Genomic DNA, 9,814 nt, shown 5'->3' on the forward strand with positions numbered 1-9,814 from the left:
TGCTTTACTTTCCTGTTTATCATGCAGATATCTTCAAAATGTAACACTTTCTTTTGTCTTGTTTTTAAGAAACAACCTCACTGAATAATGTTTTTATGGAAAGAATAAGAGGCAGTGGAGCATTAGATTTGATTGCAATAGCAGGCTGTTTAAAATAACAATAATTGCTTCAGTAAATAATTGAAAGACTTCCCATTATAGAAATATGGCTTTTGGATTATTTTCTCTCCAATTTCATGATGTACATTTTAATTTTTTTCTTCTTTAAAAGTCATAGCACAGTATTTGTTATAAGGGGATGTTGAAACAGAAACATAGATTTTAACCCTAGGTATTATGAACACAACCAAATGTTTGTAAAATTGTATAGGCCAAACAAGAGTTATTTCATTCAAATTTAGCTAATTAAACTTTTAATAGTCTCACTTCTGAAAATTGTTTTAAGTATTTACACTCTATAGGTTAACTGATCTACCTGTCCTTCAGAAAGGCGATTATCAAAAGGAGTTGATTTTTAAAACTTCAGATATTCCTGAAAACATTAGGCATTTCTCATTTTAAAAATAAATAATATTTTTCAAAATTTTCTGTAAAACAATGACTGCACCTGACTTTCTTTCTTTCTTTCTTTCTTTCTTTCGTTCTTTCGTTCTTTCGTTCTTTCGTTCTTTCTTTCTTTTTCTTTCTTTTTCTTTCGTGGGGATACATTGATGAAGACTCGTAACTTAAAAAATTTCTCTCCATTGACAAGTTGTATCATCATAGGGTCATTCACAAATACTATGTTTCTCCTCCTTCTGTTACATGGTAGAATTGGATTATATATTCTTCATCCTTTGAGTTTAGTTAGAGCCATATGATTTACTTTGGCAAATAAAATATGAGCAGAAAGGACATGGGTTACTTAATGAATGAAGCCTTAAGGGATGGTGCTCACTTGGCTATTTTACCATTTTATGCCTTCTCAGCAGTTGTGCAAACACATATGGAGACAGCTTTCATCAGTTCAGACTTCTGAGTTACTACTCTGAGCACAGCCCCACATTCAACTAAAATTTTGAGGGTTTTAAGTTATTACAACATCATCTAGCACAACTTCATGAATATAAAGATGAAAAAGAAAAACCATAAGGCTTCTGAAATTTAATCACTGCAGAGGAGGTTAGATTGTTTTTGTTCCACATTTGGGTTGCAAAGTTGAGGATAGGGTCACGTTTTTCCCCTCAGGAACCTTGTGGTAAATTACAAAAATTGCCTCATCCCTCCTTTTATCTATGTCTTTTGCCATGTTATTTTTCAGTCTTCTACTCTGGCTCTGAGTTTAGCCATATGACCTCTTTTGTATGCTAGCAAACATGAAACAAGAAGTCTTAAAAACTGATTACACTATTGAGTGCAATATTGAGTGCATTCTCTTTTCTTTCTCTTTCATTGCCTTCCATTTCATAACCTACTCATAAGTGAGATATGTGTAAAAAGGATAATCAAGTTGCCCTCATCATCCCAACCAAGGTCAGCTTAAATGAGGAGACAGTCAGCCAAATCCCAGACATGTGAGAGAACCCAATCAAGATCAACAAAACTCTTAGAATGTCACCCGAGGCACATGAGCAATAAACACTTGCCAAAGAGGTTTTGTGGATTGTTTGTCGCAGAACATTATCGTGGATTTAGATAACTAATATATCCTCCTAACTTCTTATCTTCACTCTCCATAGTTCCTTCTGAAACATCATTCTCTGGATAACTCCATATTTGCTGTTTCTTGAAAAGTTTCCCTTCCTCCTCTCTCATGAAAAACAACTTCCTTGGTAGATTCATGATACAAGTTACCTTTTACAAACTGGTGGTACTTAGTCTTTATTTTTCTAGCATGTTTTGTTCTATTATCTAGACATTGGCTTTTCTAGCTACCCTCCCTGTCTAAACACTAGATGAAAAAAGTCTCTATTCAACTTGTGTCTGTGTGTGTGTGTGTGTGTGTGTGTGTGTGTGTAGAGAACACAAATTTTGGGAGATTCCTTACATGCAAAAGTGATCCAAACCGTATGCTTCTCATTGATCAATTAATCTTCTCTCTGCTAATCTAAGACAACTGCCTCAGTGGGAGAATTAATCCTATAAATTTTATACTTCACCTAACACTGTGGTGACTCTTATTTTTCCTTGCCCTACAACTGAAGGTAGGTTAAGTAAGGCAAGATACTGCCAGCAGACAAAAGGGATCTGAAATTTCAGTAACTTATTTTCCAATTTGTTTACAAACTGTTTTCTTATAATTGCACTAAAGTGATTTAGTTGGTTGAGTTTACATGTAAAAAGAAAAAAAAATTCCAAAACCAATTATAAGCTAAAATACTAAGATCTAGGGTACAACAGAATAAATTATTTTACAGATTTCTTAAGGCTCCCTAAATCAACTATGGTATTATTAGGTATTAAATCTCTCCCTTGTCTAAAAAACATGTGTCTAAAAAATGTGTGAGTCAAGAATCCATCAGAATCCTAGATGAAACACAGGCAACACCCTTTTTGAACCTGTCCACAGCAACTTCTTTCAAGATACATCCATAAAGGCAAGGGAAACAAAAGCAAAAATGAACTATTGGGACTCCATCAAGATAAAAAGCTTCTGCACAGCAAAAGAAACAGTCAACAAAACTCAAAGACAACCTAGAGAATGGGAGAAGATATTTGCAAATGACATATCAGATAAAGGGCTAGTATCCAAGATCTATAAATAACTTATTAAACTCAACAGCAAAGAAACAAACAATCCAATCATGAAATGGGCAAAAGAAATGAACAGAAATCTCACAGAGGAAGACATAGACATGGCCAACAAGCACATGAGAAAATGCTCTGCATCATTGGCCATCAGGGAAATATAAATCAATACCACAATGAGATACCACCTCACACCAGTGAGAATGGGGAAAATTAACAAGGCAGGAAACACCAAATGTTGGAGGAGATGTGGAGAAAGGGGAACCCTCTTGCACAGTTGGTGGGAATGTGAATTGGTGCAGCCACTCTGGAAAACTGTGTAGAGGTTCCTCAGAGAGTTAAAAATAGATCTGCCCTATGACCCAGCAATTGCTGCTGGGGATTGACCCCAAAGATACAGATGCAGTGAAACGCTGGAACACCTGCACCCCAATGTTTCTAGCAGCAATGTCCATAATAGCTAAACTGTGGAAGGAGCCTCAGTGTCCATCAAAAGATGAATGGATAAAGAAGATGTGGTTTATGTATTCAATGGAATATTACTCAGCCATTAGAAATGACAAATACCCACTATTTGCTTCAGCGTGGTTGGAACTGGAGGGTATTATGCTGAGTGAAGTAAGTCAATCGGAGAAGGACAAACATTATATGGTCTCATTCATTTGGGGAATATAAAAGTTAGTGAAAGGGAATAAAGGGGAAAGGAGAGAAAATGAGTGAAAATATCATTGAGGGTGACAAAACATGAGAGACACCTAACTCTGGGAGACAAACAAGGAGTAGTGGAAAGGAATGTGGGCAGGGGGTTGGGGTGACTGGGTGATGGGCACTGAGGGGAGCACTTGGCAGGATGAGCACTGGGTGTTATGCTATATGTAAAAAAAAAAAAGAAAAAATGTTGAATGTTGAAAATTATGTTGAATCAATAATACTTCTGCCAATCAGAGACCACCACCACATTAATACTTTTTGAAGGTTTATAATGTCTTTCAAGAACATGAACATGCTTTTCCTTTTCTCCTTCATTCTGTCTTTCCCCATCTTGAAAGTATTGATCTATCTATCTTTCCATTAAGTGTGTATATAAGCTACTGGCCAATGTGGTTACTATAAAAGTAATTTTAGCCATTTTGTGCCACCTTTAGGGTAACATTACAAAAGTCCAAACTTAAAAACACAAATCCAAACCTCTAATTGGACAAAGAGGCTGGAGTTTTGCTTCTCTTATACTATTAGGGAGCAAACAGAATTTCATCAAAGTGTCTTATTCTGCTTATATATATATATATTTTTTTAAATTATTTATTTATTTGAGAGAGAGAGAGAGAGAGAGAGAGAGAGAGAGAGAGAGAGAGCCAGCAGTAGAAGGGGCAGAGTGAGAGAGAGAGAATCCCAAACAGAGCCCAATGCAGGGCTCCATCTCACAACCCTGAGATCATGACCTGAGCTGAAACTAGGAGTCCAATGCTCAACTGACTGAGCCACCCAAGCAGTCCTTGCTTGTATTTCTGCTTCAAATGTATTTAACAGGTATATAGATAGTTTTGCATAATATACAAAGTATAATATTTTGCCTGACAATAATCTGTCATTATTCCTTGTAAATCCACTATCAGAGGAAATCACAATTTTGTAGCTCTGTTAAATATTTTGCATATTTTCATAGTAAATCAGCACTTAGTTATTTAACACAGGTGTTTCTATAATTGTACTACTTTAGGAAAATTCAATACTTAATGGCCCTCAAGCACTTCCACCTGTCGAGTGTATTGGTCCATTATTAGTACACTGAGTGAATTTATAAAATGTGTAAAATGTTAACTGATTAAAGACTAGGTTTTGCTTATTCTAATTCTGGTTAGATTTTTCTTGTCACTCCATGTTAAGCACATTTTAACACCCTGGGGGAAAAAATGAAGTTGTTAATGATATATTTAGCAAGAAATACAGATGTTATACATTCAAATTAAGACCTTGAATTTAAGGAACAAATAGTTTTCTCTGTTATACACCTAATTTTGAAGAGAAATGAAGCAATATAGAAAGCCAGTGACTATTGCAGGAATACAGCTCTATGCTATACTGTTCTAAACCATGCTGAGATGATTGGTCATCGCAAAGTGTTAAATGATTTTCAAAATCATTCAAAAAGCATTTTGTGCTATGAGAAAATGCAAGGTCCTTGCCCCCTTAAAAACTTTATCATTTAGTTTGGAATGCAAAATATGGGAGGGATGCCTGGGTGGCTCAGCGGTTGAGTGTCTGCCTTCAGCTCAAGGTGTGATCCTGGAGTTCCGGGATTGAGTCCCACATTGGGCTCCCTGCATGGAGCCTGCCTCTCCATCTGCCTTTGTCTCTGCCCCTCTCTCTCTGTGTCTCTCATGAATAAATAAATAAAATCTTTTTTAAAAACCTAATATGGGAAACAATTAGTGAACAAGTAGTTGCTAAAGCTTCACAAATGAGGTGAAACTGAAAGTTAACTTTAGAAAACTTTAACAAAAGAAAGATGATCTCAAAGTTGCAGGGAAGAGCAATTACTACTAGCAAAGCCTTGAAGGAAAGAGTAAACATGAAGGAGGCCTTGAAAATAATAGCTTGAGAGATTGGGAAAATGGGCTACTGTCTTTGCTGTATTAGAAATTTTGATTGTAGTAATTTTATTACCATTTATTACTAAGGATTTTAAAATTTCCATTATAAGTTCTTGCCTCATGACTGACATATTTTTTTAGTTTTTTAGGTTTTTTTAAATTTAATTTTAATTAGCCAACATATAGTACATCATTAGTCTCAAATGTAGTGTTCAACAATTTATTGGTTGCACATAATACCCAGTGCTCATCATATCATGTGACCTCCTCAATATCCGTCATCCAATTACACCATCCCCCACCCACTGCCCCTCTAGTAAACCTCAGTATATTTCCTATAGTTAAGAGTCTTTCATAGTTTTTCTCCCTCTCTGATGACTTCTCACTCAGTTTTGCCTCCCTTCCCCTGTACTGTTACCTATATTCCACATATGAGTGAAACCATATGATTGTCTTTCTCTGATTGATTTATTTTACTCAGCATAATTTAGAGATTTTTTTAATTCCTGAAAATATCAATGTGCTTTCTTTTTTTGTTATTGATCCAATTTAATATCATTATCATCAGAAATTAATCTGCATGTAATCCATTCACTGAAAATTTCGGTAGCTTCTTTATATTTAATATGTACTCAGTTTTCATGAATGTATTGTTAAGAAGAAAGGCATACCTTCTAACTGTTGAGTGCAGATTACAGGAATATATATCTATCTATCTGCATATATACTTCCATTAAATTAAATGTATTATTTATGTTATCCAAATATTTTTAATAATTTTATTAAACTTTATCTCATTGACACATCAGTTGAGAGAAGTGTTGAAATCTTGCACTAAAATGATGGTTTTGTGTATTTTTCCCTGAAGTTCTCTCCATTTTGACTTTATAAATCTTGAAGCTATGTTATTAGCTACATGCATATAATCTCCTTGTCATCGTGTAGTGACTCTCTTCACCTCTAATATTTTCTTAAACTATCATTTGTCCAGTACTAATATATCCATGCCATTTTCATTATGTATATATGTAATAATTTTCTGGCATGTATTTTTCAATTCCTTTACCTTTTTCTCTTTTAAATTTTTTTTATTGAAGTTTGATTTGCCAACATATAGTATAACACCCGGTGCTCATTCCATCAAGTGCACCCCTCAGTGCCCATCACCCAGTCACCCCATTCCCCTGCCAACCTCCCCTTCCACTATCCTTTGTTCGTTTCTCAGAGTTAGGAGTCTCTCATGTTTTGTCACCCTCTCTAATTTTTCCCATTCATTTCCCTCCTTTCCCTTATAATCCCTTTCACTATTTACTTTTTTCCTAAATTTTTTATTTGATTATTTAACTCTCAATGTTATATTAGTTTTAGGTGTACAACTGAGTGATTTGGCAAGTTTACACATTTTGCTGTGTTCACAAGTGTAGTTACTGTTGTGCGTGCTGCGGCAACACGATCAGGGTCCTGAGGATAAGGGGATGAGGAAAATAAAAGTAAAGAGATGGGGACAGGAGGGACACAGTGGATGATGTCCAAGCAGTGCCTGCTGTATTCAAGGTTTTACAACATTTTATAGCATGAGCAAAACAAAGCCAAGAAGGTGTTTATTTGTAGCAGGTTTGTGAAACCCTCCAAAGTTCCCTTTTCTCAGCATGCAAGACAGACTCACAGGTGCCAGAAGACCTTGGTAAATAGATAAGGATAATAATCTTGTTGTTCCAGATGTGCATACTTCAAAGGAATATTAGGTATGGTAAACAGACCAGCAAGGACAGACAGACCCTTATTTACATTTATGACCAGGTCAGAATAAGTTGTATCTATTGTGTTATGTGGGTGATCACGTACAAGCGAGCCTTGAGAATCATTGCTCAAGCCCTTTCTCAAGCGTCTACCAACTATTCACCCTTTAGGCTTCTGAGCCTTCTGAGTGAATGAGGGATGCAAGTCCGGGCCTGGTTTGGTTCAGTTACTCCAGCTAGTTCGTGGTCGCCCACATTTCCCCCTTTTTTTGTTTTAAGATTGAGGAAATGTAATTGAGCATCCGTGTTGAATCTGTGCTGTCTTGCTTTGGCCTGAACCACACACCATGCAAAGAATGAAATAATCACAATAGTAAATATGATTATAAACATCCAGAATGAATATCTTAATAGGTTGCCTGGATTAAATCCATGCAGGCCATCCAAGATATGAGCCACCATTTCAGCCGGGTTTGTCATACCTATCTGAGAATGACTGATAATGGAAATTTCCTTTTGCAACTTTAACAAATCAAGACTTATATTACTATGAAACCATATTCCTTGTAGATGTTTTCTAACTTGTCCCCATGTTACATTAGTGGCTTTCATAGGGGTGACACATATATGCTGAAACCCGCCATGGCAAACCAAGGACATCTGGGTTTTTAACAGGGATAGTTGATTCCCTAGAAATTCTACTGCCTCTTCAAGCCCATCAAGACGACTGAGAACCTTTTGATCTACACACTCCTGAGTAGACAGCGCATAAGAGATGTTTTTTGCCAAGTGGTTAACGTATTGTGCTGTTTGTATACCCTGGGATAAGGCCACAGAGGCTGCAGCTGCAGTAGCTATAAGAGTAACCAAGGCAGTGATACCAGCCATCAACAGCCCAAGGAAGCGTTTCAATCTTTTCAATTGTAGCTGCATTTCCACAGCAAACTAATAACCATAATTAGCATACCAAGGGCCTTCAATCTCAACAGGTAATAAATAGTAAATAAGGCGGTTGCATAGTCAAAAAGATAGTGACAGGACCTGTTTGAGGTGAGGGCAAGTGCACAGGCAAACAATTGGTTAATACACAATTTTTACATTCTAGTTCAAATAACATATCAGCTCCATTATTTTGCATAAAGGAAAAATTTGTCATCCCATATCACACCACCAATAGGAATGGCCTAGGCACACAGGCCCGTATAGTAAGATTAGTCCTTTGTGTTTGTGCAGCCGTTCTTAGCCATATGCATCTTGGCCGGTCCCATAGCGGCGACCAATTTCCAGAGTTCTGCGTGGTACATTTCTCCGACGGTGGAAAAAACTCCTCTGGGTATAGTCACATTATGCATTGGTCGATCAGGTGGATATGCAATATAGCGCAGAGGCTCCTTTCTTGTTATTCTTGACCAGTCCATGATAAAAATTCAGGGATGTCGTGAGGAGAGATGACCAAAGGTGTCTTCTGAAGGCACTGCATCCAAATAGGACCTGGAATAGCATAGGTTACATTTTGAGGACAATTGGGGTACCCGGGAGGGTGCCTACCTTGTTGAGGGTAACTGGGAGGAGTGTCATCAGTGACCTCATAAACGATCCACCTTTCTAGCATTATGTCAAGTTGGGATGGAGGGTTTTTATTCTTTTCCATTTCTGAGAGATATGTCACTATGTGAAGTACTGGCTGAACTACCAAGCAACCATTAACTGGTTTTTGGTTACATAGTGGCAATTGGAAACACATGGATACCTGAGCTGCCAGGCCCGTCCAATTGATAGAATGGTTTGCAACCTCCATGCCATCAGAACTACTCCCTCCAAAATATTCTGTCATATTGGTGTGTATCTGGGGAGTAGGATCATCCCAAGTAACCGGCCTTATAGTAGGTGGGTCAGGTAGATAGGCCCAATATACAGCTGCTTCGCCAACAGGAGGGGTTGTAATAGCTAATACAGTAAGAAGGATGATAAGTAAGGACTCATTAGGCTGTGTCTGTTCAGCCAGACTTAGCGCTTGATTGATCAGTTTCTTTTTTTTTTAATTCTTTTTCTTTATTTATTATTTGATAGTCACAGAGAGAGAGAGAGAGAGAGAGAGAGAGGCAGAGACACAGGCAGAGGGAGAAGCAGGCTCCATGCACCGAGAGCCCGACGTGGGATTCGATCCCGGGTCTCCAGGATCGCGCCCTGGGCCAAAGTCAGGCGCCAAACCGCTGCGCCACCCAGGGATCCCTTGATTGATCAGTTTCCTTATCCGGGCCCAACGGTATGACGGGAGAGGTCTCTTTCTTCTTTTTTGTGGGCGAGTTATCGTCAGGCTGGCTAGTCTCCGGCGTAGGGGCAAGGAGTCGACACCATCGTTCCGGGAGCCATCGCGCGGTGTCCTCATCCTGGGGGAAAATACAGACAAACCCACGCCCCTTGCGAAGGACGGGGTCGGGGCCCTTCCAAATGCCAGTCAGTGGATCTTTCCACCTAGCGTAAGGGATAGGAGAAAAATCCGGATGCCAAAACCGTTCAGCTGCCGTCCGTCCTGTATCATCAACATTCAAAAAATTTAAAACATAAAGAGTTAGAGTTAAATGCATATGGGAACAGTATTTCACTGTTCCCTGTAGTATCTCCCCATCTTTTAATTTTTTAAGGTAAGATTTGAGAGTACTGTTAGCTCATTCAACTATGGCTTGACCTTGTGAGTTGTAGGGAATTCCTGTAGAGTGCTTAATTTGAAAGGTAGCACAAAGGTTCTGGAAA

At 37.9% G+C, this 9,814-nt stretch overlaps 1 pseudogene; it reads right to left on the reverse strand.

Annotated features, from left to right (window-relative positions):
- LOC140628474 (large ribosomal subunit protein uL11-like) overlaps positions 1–7,993 on the reverse strand; it is a 65,924-nt pseudogene extending 57,931 nt beyond the window's left edge.
- Between the last annotated feature and the right edge of the window lie 1,821 nt (positions 7,994–9,814).

The sequence above is a fragment of the Canis lupus genome, chromosome X, assembly GCF_048164855.1.
Source record: "Canis lupus baileyi chromosome X, mCanLup2.hap1, whole genome shotgun sequence".
In the NCBI taxonomy this organism is placed as follows: domain Eukaryota; kingdom Metazoa; phylum Chordata; class Mammalia; order Carnivora; family Canidae; genus Canis; species Canis lupus.